The sequence below is a fragment of the Arachis ipaensis genome, chromosome B10, assembly GCF_059453495.1.
Source record: "Arachis ipaensis isolate K30076 ecotype BB chromosome B10, ASM5945349v1, whole genome shotgun sequence".
In the NCBI taxonomy this organism is placed as follows: domain Eukaryota; kingdom Viridiplantae; phylum Streptophyta; class Magnoliopsida; order Fabales; family Fabaceae; genus Arachis; species Arachis ipaensis.
The window spans coordinates 74,800,066-74,818,413 of NC_142435.1; the positions used below are offsets into that span (position 1 = coordinate 74,800,066).

Sequence of the window (18,348 nt, forward strand, 5' to 3'; positions counted from 1 at the left end):
GGAAGATGCTTGGTGACTTTACTGCACCTAATTCCAATTTACATGGAAGAAGCATCTCCATTCCTGCCATTGGAGCAAACAACTTTGAGCTGAAACCTCAATTAGTTTCTCTGATGCAGCAGAACTGCAAGTTTCATGGACTTCCATCTGAAGATCCTTTTCAGTTCTTAACTGAATTCTTGCAGATATGTGATACTGTTAAGACTAATGGAGTAGATCCTGAAGTCTACAGGCTCATGCTTTTCCCTTTTGCTGTAAGAGACAGAGCTAGATTTTGATTGGATTCTCAACCCAAAAACAGCCTGAACTCTTGGGATAAGCTGGTCACGACTTTCTTAACCAAGTACTTTCCTCTTCAAAAGCTGAGCAAGCTTAGAGCTGATGTTCAAACCTTCAGACAGAAAGAAGGTGAATCCCTCTATGAAGCTTGGGAAAGATACAAACAATTGACCAAAAAGTGTCCTTCTGACATGCTTTCAGAATGGACCATCCTGGATATATTCTATGATGGTTTATCTGAGCTATCAAAAATGTCACTGGACACTTCTGCAGGTGGATCCATTCACCTAAAGAAAACGCCTGCAGAAGCTCAAGAACTCATTGACATGGTTGCTAATAACCAGTTCATGTACACTTCTGAAAGGAATCCTGTGAGTAATGGGATGCCTATGAAGAAGGGAGTTCTTGAAGTTGATACTCTGAATGCCATATTGGCTCAGAATAAAATATTGACTCAGCAAGTCAATATGATCTCTAAGAGTCTGCATGGAATGCAAGCTGCATCCAACAGTACTCAAGAGGCTTCTTATGCAGAAGAAGCTTATGATCCTGAGAACCCTGCAATAGCAGAGGTAAATTACTTAGGTGAACCTTATGGAAACACCTATAACTCATCATGGAGAAATCACCCCAATTTCTCATGGAAGGATCAAAAGTCTCAACAAGGCTTTAATAATGGTGGAAGAAACAGGTTTAACAATAATAAACCTTTTCTATCATCCACTCAGCAACAGACAGAGAACTCTGAACAAAATGCTTCTAATTTAGCAAATCTAGTCTCTGATCTATCTAAGGCCACTGTGAGTTTCATGTATGAAACCAGGTCTTCCATTAGAAATTTGGTAGCACAAGTGGGCCAGCTGAGTAAAAGGATCACTGAAATCCCTCCAAGTACTCTCCCAAGCAATACAGAAGAGAATCCAAAAGGAGAGTGCAAGGCCATTGACATAAGCACCATGGCCGAACCCAAAGAGGGAGAGGAAGACGCAAATCCCAAGGAGGAAGACCTCCTGGGACGTCCAGTGATCAATAAGGAGCTTCCCTCTGAGGAACCAAAGGAATCTGAGACTCATCTAGAGACCATAGAGATTCCATTGAACCTTCTTATGCCCTTCATGAGCTCTGATGAGTATTCCTCTTCTGAAGAGAATGAGGATGTTACTGAAGAGCAAACTGCCAAGTTTCTTGGTGCAATCATGAAGCTAAATGCCAAATTATTTGGCATTGATACTTGGGAAGTTGAAGCTCCCTTGTTCATCAATGAACTAAGTGATCTGGATCAACTGACATTGCCTCAGAAGAGACAGGATCCTGGGAAGTTCATAATACCTTGTACCATAGGCACCATGATCTTTAAGGCTCTGTGTGACCTTGGTTCAGGAATAAACCTCATGCCCCTCTCTGTAATAGAGAAACTGGGAATCTATGGGGTGTAAGCTGCTAAAATCTCATTAGAGATGGCAGACAATTCAAGAAAATAGGCATATGGACAAGTAGAGGACGTGTTAGTAAAGGTTGAAGGCCTTTACATCCCTGCTGATTTCGTAGTCCTGGATACTGGAAAGGAAGAGGATGAATCCATCATCCTAGGAAGACCTTTCCTGGCCACAGCAAGAGCTGTGATTGATGTTGACAGAGGTGAAATAGTCCTTCAATGGAATGAGGACTCCCTTGTGTTTAAAACTCAAGGATCTCCCTCTGCAACCATGGAGAGGAAGCATGAAAAGCTTCTCTCAAAGCAGAGTCAACCCAAGCCCCCACAGTCAAACTCTAAGTTTGGTGTTGGGAGGCCACAACCAAACTCTAAGTTTGGTGTTGAAATCCCATATCCAAACTCTAAGTTTGGTGTTGGGGAGTTTCAACAATGCTCTGAACATCTGTAAGGCTCCATGAGAGCCCACTGTCAAGCTATTGATATTAAAGAAGCGCTTGTTGGGAGGCAACCCAATGTTTATCTATCTAATTTTGTTTTTGTTTTTCATGTTTTATTAGGTTCATGATCATGTGGAGTCACAAAATAAATATAAAAATTGAAAACGGAATCAAAAACAGCAGAAGAAAAATCACACCCTGGAGGAGCATCTGCCTGGCGTTCAACGCCAGAACAGAGCAAGGTTCTGGCGCTGAACGCCCAAAATGGGCAGCATTCTGGCGCTGAACGCCTAGAACAAGCATGGTTCTGGCGTTCAACGCCAGAAATGGCTAGTAAATGGGCGTTGAACGCCCAAAATGGGCACCAACCTGGCGCTGAACGCCCAGAGTTGTGTGCAAAGGCATTTTGCATGCCTAATTGGTGCAGGGATGCAAATCCTTGACACCCCAAGATCTGTGGACCCCACAGGATCCCCACTTACCTCCACTCACTTCTTCTCACCTCTCTCTTTCACACAACCCCATAAACACTCTTCCCCAAAAACCCTTCACCAATCACCTCAATCTCTCTTCCCCATCACCTCTTCACCATTCACATCCATCCACTCTTCCCCATAAACCTACGTCATAAACCCCACCTACCTTCAAAATTCAAAACCAATTTCCCACTCAAACCCTCCCATATGGCCGAAACACTTCCCACTCTCCCTCTCCTCCATTTCTTCTTCTTCTTCATCTATTCTTTCTTTTATTGCTCGAGGGCGAGCAAAATTCTAAGTTTGGTGTGGTAAAAGCATAGCTTTTTTGTTTTTTTCATAACCATTGATGGCACCTAAGGCCAGAGAAACCTCTAGAAAGAGGAAAGGGAAGACAAAAGCCTCCATCAAGGGTCTATAACTCAGTGGTAGAACATTTGACAGCAAATCAACACCTGCCAAGGAGAATTGAGTTCCAATATGGGACAACTAAGGGTGGAACATCAAGAGCACTCCATCATGCTTCATGAAATAAGAGAAGATCAAAAAGCAATGAGGGAGGAGCAACAAAGACAAGGAAGAGACATAGAAGAGCTCAAGGACATCATTTGTTCCTCAAGAAGGAAACGCCACCATCACTAAGGTGGATTCATTCCTTGTTCTTATTTCTTCTATTTTTCGTTTTCTATGTTATGTGCTTATCTATGTTTGTGTCTTCATTAAATGATCATTAGTAGTTAGTAACTCTGTCTTAAAGTTATGAATGTCCTATGAATCCATCACCTCTCTTAAATGAAAAATGTTTTAATTCAAAAGAACAAGAAGTACATGAGTTCCAAATTTATCCTTGAACTTAGCTTAATTATATTGATGTGGTGACAATGCTTCTTGTTTTCTGAATGTATGCTTGAACAGTGCATATGTCTTTTGAAGTTGTTGTTCATGAATGTTAAATATGTTGGCTCTTGAAAGAATGATGACTAGGAGACATGTTATTTGATAATCTGAAAAATCATAAAAATGATTCTTGAAGCAAGAAAAAGCAGCAAAGAACAAAGCTTGCAAAAAAAAAAATAAATAAATAGGCGAAAAAAATAATAAGAAAAAGAAAAAGCAAGCAGAAAAAGCCAAAGCTCTTAAAACCAAGAGGCAAGAGCAAAAAGCCTATAACCCTTAAAACCAAAAGGCAAGGGAAATAAAAAGGATCCCAAGGCTTTGAGCATCAGTGGATAGGAGGGCCTAAAGGAATAAAATCCTGGTCTAAGCGGCTAAACCAAGCTGTCCCTAACCATGTGCTTGTGGCGTGTAGGTGTCAAGTGAAAACTTGAGACTGAGCGGTTAAAGTCAAGGTCCAAAGCAAAAAAAAAAAAAGAGTGTGCTTAAGAACCCTGGACACCTCTAATTGGGGACTTTAGCAAAGCTGAGTCACAATCTGAAAAGGTTCACCCAATTATGTGTCAGTGGCATTTATGTATCTGGTGGTAATACTGGAAAACAAAGTGCTTAGGGCCACGGCCAAGACTCATAAAGAAGCTGTGTTCAAGAATCATCATACTGAACTAGGAGAATCAATAACACTATCTGAACTCTGAGTTCCTATAGATGCCAATCATTCTGAACCTCAATGGATAAAGTGAGATGCCAAAACTATTCAAGAGGCAAAAAGCTATAAGTCCCGCTCATTTGATTGAAGCTATGTTTCATTGATAGTTTGGAATTTATAGTATATTCTCTTCTTTTTATCCTATTTGATTTTCAGTTGCTTGGGGACAAGCAACAATTTAAGTTTGGTGTTGTGATGAGTGGATAATTTATACGCTTTTTGACATTGTTTTTAGTATGTTTTTAGTAGGATTTAGTTACTTTTAGGGACGTTTTCATTAGTTTTTATGTTAAATTCACATTTCTGGACTTTACTATGTTTTTCTGTGATTTCAGGTATTTTCTGGCTGAAATTGAGGGACTTGAGCAAAAATCAGATTCAGAGGTTGAAGAAGGACTGCTGATGCTGTTGGATTCTGACTTCCCTGCACTCAAAATGGATTTTCTGGAGCGCTTCCAATTGCGTTGGAAAGTAGACATCCAGGGCTTTCCAGCAATGTATAATAGTCCATACTTTGGCCAAGTTTAGACGACGCAAACTGGCATTCAACGCCAGCTCTCTGCCCAATTCTGGCGTCCAGCGCCAGAAAAGGATCCAAAACCAGAGTTGAACGCCAGAAATGGATCAAAACCTGGCGTTCAACTCCACAAATGGCCTCTGCACGTGGAAAGTTAAAGCTCAGCCCAAGCACACACCAAGTGGGCCCCGGAAGTGAATTTATGCATCAATTACTTACTCATGTAAACCCTAGTGACTAGTTTATTATAAATAGAACCTTTTACTATTGTATTAGACATCTTTGGATTATCTTTTGATCGATTGATCACGTTTTGGGGGCTGGCCATCTCGGCCATGCCTGGACCTTTCACTTATGTATTTTCACGGTAGAGTTTCTACACTCCATAGATTAAGGTGTTCCTCAAAGATTAATGCAAAGTACTACTGTTTTCTATTCAATTCATCTTATTTCGCTTCTAAGATATTCATTCGTACTTCAATCTGAATGTGATGAACGTGACAATCATCATCATTCCCTATGAACGCGTGCCTAACAACCACTTCCATTCTACCTTCGACTGAATGAGTATCTCTTAGATCTCTTAATCAGAATCTTCGTGGCGTAAGCTAGAATGATGGCGGCATTCAAGAGAATCCAGAAAGTCTAAACCTTGTCTGTGGTATTCCGAGTAGGATTCAATGAATGAATGACTGTGACGAGCTCCAAACTCGCGATTGCAGGGCGTTAGTGACAGACGCAAAAGGATAGTAAATCCTATTCCAGCATGATCGAGAACCGACAGATGAATAGCCGTGCCGTGACAGGGTGCGTTGACCATTTTCACTGAGAGGATAAGATGAAGCCATTGACAAGGATGATGCCTCCGGACGATTAGCCGTGCCGTGACAGGGCATTGGATCATTTTCCCGAGAGATGACCGAAAGTAGCCATTGACAGTGGTGATGTATCACATAAAGCCAGCCATGGAAAGGAGTAAGACTGATTGGATGAAGATAGCAGGAAAGCAGAGGTTCAGAGGAACGAAAGCATCTCCATTCGCTTGTTTGAAATTCTCACAAATGAATTACATAAGTATTTCTATCCCTATTCTATTAATTATTATTCGAAAACACCATTATCAATTTATATCTGCCTAACTGAGATTTGCAAGGTGACCATAGCTTGCTTCATACCAACAATCTCCGTGGGATTCGACCCTTACTCACGTAAGGTAATACTTGGACGACCCAGTGCACTTGCTGGTCACTTACACGGAGTTGTGAACCGTGGTTTTGGCATCATGTTTTTGGCGCCATTTCCAGGGAAAGAAAGAGCAATGAACTTTACATAATTAAAGTGTAATCACAATTCCGCGTACCACAGATGCTGTTGAATTTTGACCTTTCTGCACTCGAAGTGAATTTTCTGGAGCTACAAAAGCTCAATTGGCGCTCTCTCAATTGCGTTGGAAAGTAGACATCCTGGGCTTTCGAGCAATATATAATAGTCCATACTTTGCCTGAGATTTAATGGCCCAAACCGTTGTTCCAAGTCAGCGTAAAAATTCTGGCATCAAAACGCCAGAACTGGCATAAAAGTTGGAGTTAAATGCCCAAACTGGCACCAAAGCTGGCGTTTAACTCCAAGAAAAGTCTCTACATGTGAAAGCTTCAATGCTCAACCCAAGCACACACCAAGTGGGCCCAGAAGTGGATTTCTGTATTAATTACTTATTTTTATAAACCCTACGCTACTAGTTCATTATTAATAGGACCTTTTGCTATTGTATTTTCATCTCGGAATCTCTGGAACACATTATGTAACTTTTACGTTCTGAGACCTCCATGGGAGGCTGGCCACTCGGCCATGTCTACCCTATTTTCACTTATGTATTTTCAACGGTGGAGTTTCTACACCCCATAGATTAAGGTGTGGAGCTCTGTTATTCTTCATGAATTAATGCGAAGTACTATTGTTTTTCTATTCAGCTCAAGCTTATTCTTGTTCTAAGATATTCATTCGTACACAAGAACATGATGAATGTGATGATTATGTGACACTCATCACCATTCTCACCTATGAATGCGTGCCTGACAACCACCTCCGTTCTACATGCAACAAGCTTGAATGTGCATCTCTTGGGTTTCTAATCTAAGATTAAAACCTTCGTGGTATAGGCTAGAATTATTTGCGGCCATTCTTGAGATCCGGAAAGTCTGAACCTTGTCTGTGGTATTCCGAGTAGGATCTGGGATGGGATGACTGTGACGATCTTCAAACTCACGAGTGTTGGGCGTAGTGACTGACGTAAAAAGATCAATGGATCCTATTCCAACATGATCGAGAACCAACAGCTGATTAGCCGTGCGGTGACAACGCATTTGGACCATTTTCACTTAGAGGACGGGAGGTAGCCATTGACAATGGTGATACCCAACATACAGCTTTCCATAGAAAGGAGTATGAATGATTGGATGAAGACAGTAGGAAAGCAGAGATTCAGAAGGAGCAAAGCATCTCCATACGCTTATCTGAAATTCTCACCAATGAATTACATAAGTATTTCTATCTTATCTTATATTTTATTTATATTTTAATTATCAAAACCTCATAACCATTTGAATCTGCCTAACTGAGATTTACAAGATGACCATAGCTTGCTTCAAGCCGACAATCTCTGTGGGATCGACCCTTACTCACGTAAGGTTTATTACTTGGATGACCCAGTGCACTTGCTGGTTAGTTGTGCAGAGTTGTGAAAAAGAATTGAGATTATGATCGTGCGTACCAAGTTGTTGGCGCAATTGAGATCACAATTTCGTGCACCAAGTTTTTGGTGCCGTTGCCGGGGATTGTTCGATTTTGGACAACTGACGGTTCATCTTGTTGCTCAGATTAGGTAATTTTATTTTATTTTTAAGCTTGTTATTCTTTTAATTTTCGAAAAAAATACAAAAACAAAGTTATTTTGTTCTTCAAACTCTTTAAGGATGAATTCTAGAGTTTCATGATGATTTGTTGAAGTCTGGCTGGCTGTAAAGCCATGTCTAATCTTTTGGACCAAGGTTTCAACTTATCATCACAAGAGCTTGTTGATTTCTATCAATTTTGCTGTTGAATGTAATGATCTGCTAAAGCTTGGCTGGCCATTGGCCATGTCTAGTGTTTTGGACCGAAGCTTTCATTGAAAGCTTGGCGGGCTAGTAAGCCATGTCTAATTCCTGAACTGGAGTTTTAGACTAACATTGCATGATTCCTGGAATTCTCATTAAGAATTTTGAATTCCTTATTTTCTTTTTCCAAATAATTTTTGAAAAATTACAAAAAATTTATAAAATCATAAAAATCAAAAATAATTTGTGTTTCTTGTTTAAGTCTAGTGTCAATTTTTAAGTTTTGTATCCTGCATGTTTAATTTAATTCCCTGCATTTTTTGAATGTATGAATTATGTTCTTCATTAATCTTCAAGTTTTTCTTGATGATTTCCTTGCTCTGATCTTTAAATTCTCTTGTTTTGTGTGTTTTGTTGTTTCTCATATACACTCTCAATTTTTTAGTGTCTCTAATATGAAAATTTCTAAGTTTGGTGTCTTGCATGCATTGTTTGCTTGATCTTAGTTTTCCATGATTAGTTGCATTTTGGTTGTTTTTCATCATTAAAAATTCAAAAAATTTCAAAATTATGTCTTTTCAAGTCAATAATACAGAGAATTGAAGATTCAGAACATACAGTAGAGGAATCACAGAGAAAAAGCTTGGCGTTCAAAATGCCCAGTGAGGAAGGAAAACTGGCGATTAAACGCCAGCCAGGGTACCTGTTTAGGAATTAAACGCCCAAAAAGGTAGTATTTTGGGCGTTAAACGCCAGAATGGATACCATTCTGGGCGTTTAACGCCAGGAGGGTACAAGAGGGAAGATTTTGTTTTTAATTCAAATCTTTTTCAAATTTTCATAATTTTTCAAAATTAAATCTTTTTCAAATCATATCTTTTCAATCATATCTTTTCAAAATCAAATCCTTTCGATTTTTTTACTATTTTCAAAAATCCTTGCTAACAATTAGTGATTTGATTCAAAAATTTCTTCCTTGTTAAGAAAGGTTCAATATTTGAATTTTAGAATCATATCTTTTAAAATTCTTGTTAGCCAAGTCATTAATCTTAAAATCAAATATTTTTAAATTGTTTTTCAATCATATCCTTTCAATCATATCTTTTTAAAACCCCATCTTCTCAATCATATCTTCTCAACTACATCTTTTTCAAAATGATTTTCAATCATATCTTTTTGCTTTGTAATTTCAAAATCACTTAACTACTTTCTCAATTTTAATTTTCGAAAATCATCAACCAAATTTTCAAAATTTCTTTTAACTAATTCAAATTTTTTTAAATTTAATTTCGAAAATTTTCCCCCCTTCTCACATTCTTCTATTTAAGGGACTAACAATCCTCCTCAATGTGCAATTCGGACTCCCTCTCTCTATAAGTTTGAATTTTTTCCTCTCTACCTCCTCCTTCTATTCTTCTTTTCCTCTGACACCTCAAGGAATCTCTATTCTGTGACATAGAGGATTCTATACTTTCTTGTTCTCTTCTCTTTCATATGAGCAGGAATAAAGACAAAGGCATTCTTGTTGAAGCTGATCCTGAACCTGAAAGGACCTTGAAGAGAAAGCTAAGAGAAGCTAAAGCACATCTCTCTGGAGAGGACCTAATAGAAATTTTCAAACAAGAAGAAGATATGGCAGCCGAAAATAACAACAATGTCAACAATGCAAGGAAGGTGCTTGGTGACTTTACTGCACCTACTCTCGACTTCTATGGGAGAAGCATCTCTATCCCTGCCATTGGAGCAAACAACTTTGAGCTTAAGCCTCAATTTGTTTCTCTAATGCAACAGAATTGCAAATTTCACGGACTTCCATTGGAAGATCCTCATCAGTTCTTAGCTGAATTCTTACAAATTTGTAAAACTGTCAAGACCAATGGGGTTGATCCCGAGGTCTACAGGCTTATGCTTTTTCCCTTTGCTGTAAGAGACAGAGCTAGAATATGGTTGGATTCACAACCTAAGGAAAGCCTGAACTCTTGGGAAAAGCTGGTCAGTGCTTTTCTGGCCAAATTCTTTCCACCTCAAAAGTTGAGTAAGCTTAGAGTGAAAGTCCAGACCTTCAGATAGAAGGAAGGTGAATCCCTCTATGAAGCTTGGGAAAGATACAAGCAATTGATCAGAAGGTGTCCTTCTGACATGCTTTCAAAATAGAGCATCATAGGTATCTTCTATGATGGTCTGTCTAAACTGTCCAAGATGTCATTGGACAGCTCTGCTGGAGGATCTGTTCATCTGAAGAAGACGCTTGCAGAAGCTCAGGAACTCAATGAAATGGTTGCAAATAACCAATTCATGTACACTTCTGAAAGGAATCCTGTGAATAATGGGACAAATCAGAAGAAAGGAGTTCTTGAGATTGATACTATGAATGCCATATTGGCTCAGAACAAAATATTTACTCAGTAAGTCAATATGATTTCTCAGAGTCTGTCTGGAATGCAAGCAGCAACAGGAAGTACCAAAGAAGCTTCATCTGAAGAAGAAGCTTATGATCCTGAGAACCCAGCAATGGAAGAGGTGAATTACATGGGAGAACCCTATGGAAACACCTATAATCCTTCATGGAGAAATCATCCAAATCTCTCATGGAAGGATCAACATAAGCCTCAACAAGGCTTCAACAGTAATAATGGTGGAAGAAATAGGTTTAGCAATAGCAAGCCTTTTCCATCATCTTCTCAGCAACAGACAGAGAATTCTGAGCAGAGTCTCTCTAGCTTAGCAACCATAGTCTCTGATCTAACTAAGACCATACTGAGTTTCATGACTGAAACAAGATCCTCCATTAGAAATTTAGAGGCACAAGTGGGTCAGTTGAGTAAGAAAGTTACTGAACTCCCTCCTAGTACTCTCCCAAGCAATACAGAAGAGAATCCAAAGAGAGAAGGCAAGGCCATAAACACGTCCCCCATGGCCGAATGCATAGAGGAGGGAAAGGTAATGATTTCCACTGAGGAAGACCTCAATGGAAGTCTACTGGCTTCCAAGGAGTTCTCTAATGAGGAACCATAGAAATCAGAGGCTCATACAGAGACCATAGAAATTCCATAGAACCTACTTCTGCCATTCATGAGCTCTGATGAATATTCTACCTCTGAAGAGAATGAAGATGTTACTAAAGAGCAAGTTGCTATGTACCTTGGAGCAATCATGAAGCTAATGCCAAGTTATTTGGTAATGAGACTTGGGAGGATGAACCCCCCTTGCTCACTAAAGAACTGGATGACTTGACTAGGCAGAGATTACTTCAGAAGAGATAGGATCCTGGAAAGTCCTCAATACCTTGTACCATAGGCACCATGACCTTTGAGAAGGCTCTGTGTGACCTAGGGTCAAGTATAAACCTCATACCACTCTCTGTGATGGAGAAACTAGGGATCCTTGAGGTGTAAGCTGCAAGAATCTCACTAGAGATGGCAGACAATTCAAAGAAACAGGCTTATAGACTTGTAGAGGATGTCTTGGTAAAGGTTGAAAGGCCACTACATCCCTACTGATTTCATAATCCTAGACACTGAAAAGTGTATGGATGAATCCATCATCCTTGGCAGACCCTTCCTAGCCACAGCAAAAGCTGTGACTGATGTTGACAGAGGAGAATTGGTCCTTCAAGTGAATGAGGACTCCCTTGTGTTTAAAGCTCAAGGATCTCCCTCTGTAGCCATAGAGAGGAAGCATGAAAAGCTTCTCTCAATGCAGAGTCAAATAGAGTCCCCACATTCAAACTCTAAGTTTGGTGTTGGGAGGCCATCATCATGCTCTGAGTATCTGTAAGGCTCCATGAGAGCCCACTGTCAAGATATTGACATTAAAGAAGCGCTTGTTGGGAGGCAACCCAATTTTATTTGATTACATCTATTTTCTATTGTTATTTTATGTTTTCTGCAGGTTGATGATCATGTAAAGCCACAAAAACAACTGAAAAAGCAAAAACAGAATGAAAAATAGTATTAAAAATAGCACACCCTGGAGGAGAAGCTTACTGGCATTTAAACGCCAGTAAGGGTAGCAGAATGGGCGTTAAACGCCCAGTCTGGCACCATTCTGGGTGTTTAACGCTAGAAAGGGGCACCAGACTGGCGTTTAACGCCAGAAAAGGTTGAAAAGCTGGCGTTTAAACACCAGAAAGGAGAGAAAAGCTAGCGTTAAATGCCAGAAATGGGCAGTAACCTGGTGTTTAATGCCAGGATTGGCAATCAAGGGGGCGTTTACATGCCACATGGTGCAGGGATGAGAAATCCTTGACACCTCAGGATCTGTGGACCCCACAGGATCTCCACCTACCTCATCTCTCTCTCTCTTCTTCACACCTTCCCATAGCACACTTCCCCAAATACCCTTCATCAATAACCTCAATACCTCTTCCCCAAAAACCCCTCACCTATCAAATCCTACCCTCTTCTCCATAATTTCTTCACCAATCCACATCCATCCATCATAAAACCCCACCTACCTCACCATTCAAATTCAAACCACTTTCCCTTCCAAACCCACCCATACATGGCCGAACCCTACCCCTCTCTCCACTCCTATATAAACCACTCTACACTTCTTCATTTTCACACATCATACACACTACTTCTACCCCTTGGCCAAACCACTAAACCCCCTCCATCTCTTCCATTTTCTTCTTCTACTCTTTTCTTTCTTCTTTTGCTTGAGGACGAGCAAACCTTCTAAGTTTGATGTGGTAAAAGCATTGCTTTTTATTTTTTCATAACCATTTATGGCACCAAAGGCCAGAGAAACCTCTAGAAAGAGGAAAGAGAAGGAAATTGCTTCCACCTCCGAGTCATGGGAGATGGAGAGATTCATCTGAAGGGTGTATCAAGACCACTTCTATGAAGTTTTGGCCAAAAAGAAGGTGATCCCCGAGGTCCCCTTTAAGCTCAAAAAGGGTGAATATCCGGAGATCCGACATGAGATTCGAAGAAGAGGTTGGGAAATCCTCACCAACCCCATTCAACAAGTCGGGATCTTAACGGTTCAAGAGTTCTATGCCAATACATGGATCACCAAGAACCATGATCAAAGTGTGAACCCGGACTCAAAGAATTGGCTTACAATGGTCTGGGGGAAATGCTTAGATTTCAGCCCAGAAAATGTAAGATTAGCATTCAACTTGCCCATGATGCAAGGAGATGCACACCCATACACTAGAAGGGTCAACTTTGATCAAAGGTTGGACCAAGTCCTCATAGACATTTGTGAAGAGGGCACTCAATGGAAGAGAGATTCAAGAGGAAATTCGGTTCAACTAAGAAGGTATGACCTCAAGCCCGTGGCTAGGGGATGGTTGGAGTTCATCCAACGCTCAATCATTCCCGCTAGCAACCGGTCTGAAGTTACTATAGACTGAGCTATCATGATCCATAGCATCATGAATGGAGAGGAAGTAGAAGTTCATGAGATTATATCCCTAGAACTCTACAAGGTGGCAGACAAGTCCTCTACTTTGGCAAGGTTAGCCTTCCCTCATCTCATTTGTCACCTCTGCAATTTAGCTGGAATTGACATAGAGGAAGACATCCTCATTGATGAGGACAAGCCCATCACTAAGAAAAGGATGGAGCAAACAAGAGAGCCCAGTCATGGACAAGATTCCTCATCATGAAATCCATGAGATGCCTCAAGGGATGCACTTTCCTCCACAAAATTATTGGGAACAAATCAACACCTCCCTAGGAGAATTAAGTTCCAATATGGGACAACTAAGGGTGGAGCACCAAGGGCATTCCATCCTCCTTCATGAAATTAGAGAAGACCAAAGAGTCATGAGGGAGGAGCAACAAAGGCAAGGAAGAGACATTGAGGAGCTCAAGCACTCCATAAGATCTTCAAGAGGAAGAACAAGCCACCATCACTAAGGTGGACCCGTTCTTTAATTTCCTTGTTCTTATTTTTCTGTTTTTCGAAAATTATGCTTTATGTTTTATTTATGTTTGTGTCTTATTACATGATCAATAGTGTCTAAGTGTCTACGCCTTAAAGCTATGAATGTCCTATGAATCCATCACCTTTCTTAAATGAAAAATGTTTTAATTACAAAAGAACAAGAAGTACATGATTTTGAATTCATCCTTGAAATTAGTTTAATTATTTTGATGTGGTGACAATTCTTTTTGTTTCTGAATGAATGCTTGAACAGTGCATATTTTTGAATTTGTTGTTTATGAATTTTAAAATTGTTGGCTCTTGAAAGAATGATGGAAAAGGAGAAATGTTATTGATAATCTGAAAAATCATAAAATTGATTCTTGAAGCAAGAAAAAGTAGTGAAAAGCTTGCGAAAAAATGGCAAAATGATAAAAGAAAAAGAAAGAAAAAGAAAAAGCAAGCAGAAAAAGCCAATAGCCCTTTAAACCAAAAGGCAAGGGTAAAATAAAAAGGATCCAAGGCTTTGAGCATCAGTGGATAGGAGGGCCTAAAAGAATAAAATCCTGGATTAAACGGCTAAACCAAGCTGTCCCTAACCATGTGCTTGTGGCGTGAAGGTGTCAAGTGAAAACTCGAGACTGATCGGTTAAAGTCAAGGTCCAAAGCAAAAAAAGAGTGTGCTTAAGAACCCTGGACACCTCTAATTGGGGACTTTAGCAAAGCTGAGTCACAATCTGAAAAGGTTCACCCAGTTATGTGTCTGTGGCGTGTATGTATCCGGTGGTAATATTGGAAAACAGAGTGCTTAGGGCCACGGCCAAGACTCATAAAGTAGCTGTGTTCAAGAATCAATATACTGAACTAGGAGAATCAATAACACTATCTGAATTCTAAGTTCCTATAGATGCCAATCATTCTGAACTTCAATGGATAAAGTGAGATGCCAAAACTATTCAAGAGGCAAAAAGCTACTAGTCCCGCTCATCTGATTGGAGCTAAGTTTCATTGATATTTTGGAATTCATAGTATATTCTCTTCTTTTTATCCTATTTTATTTTTAGTTTCTTGGGGACAAGCAACAATTTAAGTTTGGTGTTGTGATGAGCGGATAATTTATACGCTTTTTGGCATTGTTTTTAGGTAGTTTTTAGTATGTTTTAGTTAGTTTTTATTATATTTTTATAAGTTTTTAAATAAAATTCACATTTCTGGACTTTACTATGAGTTTGTATGTTTTTTTGTGATTTCAGGTATTTTCTGGCTGAAATTGAGGGACAAAATCTGATTCAGAGGCTGAAAAAGGACTGCAGATGCTGTTGGATTCTGACCTCCCTGCACTCGAAGTGGATTTTCTAGAGCTACAGAAGCCCCATTGGCGCTCTCTCAATTGAGTTGGAAAGTAGACATCCTGGGCTTTCCAAAAATATATAATAGTTCATACTTTTCCCGAGATTTGATGGCCCAAACCGGCGTTCCAAGTCAACATAAAAATTCTGGCGTCAAAACACCAGAACTGGCATAAAACCTGGAGTTAAACGCCCAAACTGGCACCAAAGCTGGCGTTTAACTCCAAGAAAAGTCTCTACATGTGAAAGCTTCAATGCTCAGCCCAAGCACACACCAAGTGGGCCCGGAAGTGGATTTCTGCATTAATTACTTATTTCTGTAAACCCTAGGCTACTAGTTCATTATAAATAGGACCTTTTGCTATTGTATTTTCATCTCGGAATCTCTGGAACACATTATGTAACTTTTACGTTCTGAGACCTCCATGGGAGGCTGGCCACTCGGCCATGTCTACCCTATTTTCACTTATGTATTTTCAACGGTGGAGTTTCTACACCCCATAGATTAAGGTGTGGAGCTCTGTTGTTCTTCATGAATTAATGCGAAGTACTATTGTTTTTCTATTCAACTCAAGCTTATTCTGGTTCTAAGATATTCATTCGCACACAAGAACATGATGAATGTGATGATTATATGACACTCATCACCATTCTCACTTATGAACACGTGCCTGACAACCACCTCCGTTCTACATGCAACAAGCTTGAATGTGTATCTCGTGGGTTTCTAATCTAAGATTAAAACCTTCGTGGTATAGGTTAGAATTACTGGCGACCATTCTTGAGATCCGAAAAGTCTAAACCTTGTCTGTGGTATTCCGAGTAGGATCTGGGATGGGATGACTATGACGAGCTTCAAACTCGCGAGTGTTCGGCGTAGTGACAGACGCAAAAGGATCAATGGATCCTATTCCAACATGATCTAGAACCAACAGCTGATTAGCCATGCAGTGACAGCGCATTTGGACTATTTTCACTGAGAGGACGGGAGGTAGCCATTGACAACGGTGGAGTATGAATGATTGGATGAAGACAGTAGCAAAGTAGAGATTCAGAAGGAGCAAAGCATATCCATACGCTTATCTGAAATTCTCACCAATGAATTACATAAGTATTTCTATCTTATCTTATATTTTATTTATATTTTAATTATCAAAACCTCATAACCATTTGAATCTGCCTAACTGAGATTTACAAGATGACCATAGTTTGCTTCAAGCCGACAATCTCCGTGGGATCGACCCTTACTCACGTAAGGTTTATTACTTGGACGACCCAGTGCACTTGCTGGTTAGTTGTGCGGAGTTGTGAAAAAGAATTGAGATTATGATCGTGCATACCAAGTTGTTGGCGCAGTTGAGATCACAATTTCGTGCACCAAATTTTTGGCGCTGTTGCCGGGGATTGTTCGAGTTTGGACAACTAACGGTTCATCTTGTTGCTCAGATTAGGTAATTTTATTTTATTTTTAAGCTTGTTATTCTTTTAATTTTCGAAAAAAATACAAAATAAATTATTTTGTTCTTCAAACTCTTTAAGGATGAATTCTAGAGTTTCATGATGATTTGTTGAAGTCTGGCTGGTTGTAAAGCCATGTCTAATCTTTTGGACCGAGGTTTCAACTTATCATCACAAGAGCTTGTTGTTTTCTATCAATTTTGCTGTTGAATGTAATGATCTGCTAAAGGTTGGCTGGCCATTGGCCATGTCTAGTGTTTTGGACCGAAGCTTTCATTGAAACTTGGCTGGCTAGTAAGCCATGATTCCTGGAACTCTCATTAAGAATTTCGAATTCCTTATTTTCTTTTTCCAAATAATTTTCGAAAAATTAGAAAAAAATTTATAAAATCAATAAAATAAAAAATAATTTGTGTTTCTTGTTTAAGTCTAATGTCAATTTTTTTTAAGTTTGGTGTCCTGCATGTTTTATTTAATTCCCTGCATTTTTCGAATGTATGAATTATGTTCTTCATTATTCTTCAAGTTGTTCTTGATGATTTCCTTGCTCTGATCTTTAAATTCTCTTGTTTTGTGTGTTTTGTTGTTTCTCATATACACTCTCAATTTGTTAGTGTCTCTAATTTGAAAAATTTCTAAGTTTGGTGTCTTGTATGCATTGTTTGTTTGATCTTAGTTTTCCATGATTAGTTGCATTTTGGTTGTTTTTCATCATTAAAAATTCAAAAAATTTCAAAATTATGTCTTTTCAAGTCAATAATACAGAGAATTGAAGATTCAGAACATACAGCAGAGGAATCACAGAGAAAAAGCTGGGCGTTCAAAATGCCCAGTGAAGAAAGGAAAACTAGCGTTTAAACGCCAGCCAGGGTACCTGGCTGTGCGATAAACGCCCAAAAAGGTAGTATTTTGGGCGTTAAACACAGGAGGGAACATTTTGTTTTTAATTCAAATATTTTTCAAATTTTCATAATTTTTCAAAATCAAATCTTTTTCAAATCATATCTTTTCAATCATATCTTTTCAAAATCAAATCCTTTCCATTTTTTTACTATTTTCGAAAATCCTTGCTAACAATTAGTGATTTGATTCAAAAATTTCTTCCTTATTAAGAAAGGTTCAATATTTGAATTTTAGAATCATATCTTTTAAAATTCTTGTTAGCCAAGTCATTAATCTTAAAATCAAATCTTTTTAGATTATTTTTCAATCATATCCTTTCAATCATATCTTTTTAAAACCCCATCTTCTCAATCATATCTTCTCAACCACATCTTTTTCAAAATGATTTTCAATCATATCTTTTTGATTTGTAATTTCAAAATCTTTTTCAAAATTTTCGAAAATCATCAACCAAATTTTCAATTTCTTTTAATTAATTCAATTTTTTCTCAATTTTAATTTTCGAAAATCATCAACCAAATTTTCAAAATTTCTTTTAATTAATTCAATTTTTTTTAAATTTAATTTCGAAAATTCTTCCCCCCTTCTCACATTCTTCTATTTAAGGGAGTAACACTCCTCCTCAATGTGCAATTCGGACTCCCTCTCTATATAAGTTTGAATTCTTTCCACTCTACCTCCTCCTTCTCTTCTTCTTTTCCTCTGACTCCTCAAGGAATCTCTATACTGTGACATAGAGGATTCCATACTTTCTTGTTCTCTTTTCTTTCATATGAGCAGGAACAAAGACAAAGGCATTCTTGTTGAAGCTGATCCTGAACCTGAAAGGACCTTGAAGAGAAAGCTAAGAGAAGCTAAAGCACAGCTCTCTGGAGAGGACCTAATAGAAATTTTCAAAAAAGAAGAAGACATGGCAGCC

The 18,348-nt window shown here is 38.9% G+C and overlaps 1 non-coding gene across 1 annotated transcript; it reads right to left on the reverse strand.

Annotated features, from left to right (window-relative positions):
* Nucleotides 1-368: 368 nt before the first annotated feature.
* LOC148580450 (small nucleolar RNA R71) lies at nucleotides 369-476 on the reverse strand. The gene has a single exon (XR_015895639.1). It is a non-coding gene; the product is annotated as a small nucleolar RNA R71 (small nucleolar RNA).
* Nucleotides 477-18,348: the final 17,872 nt, after the last annotated feature.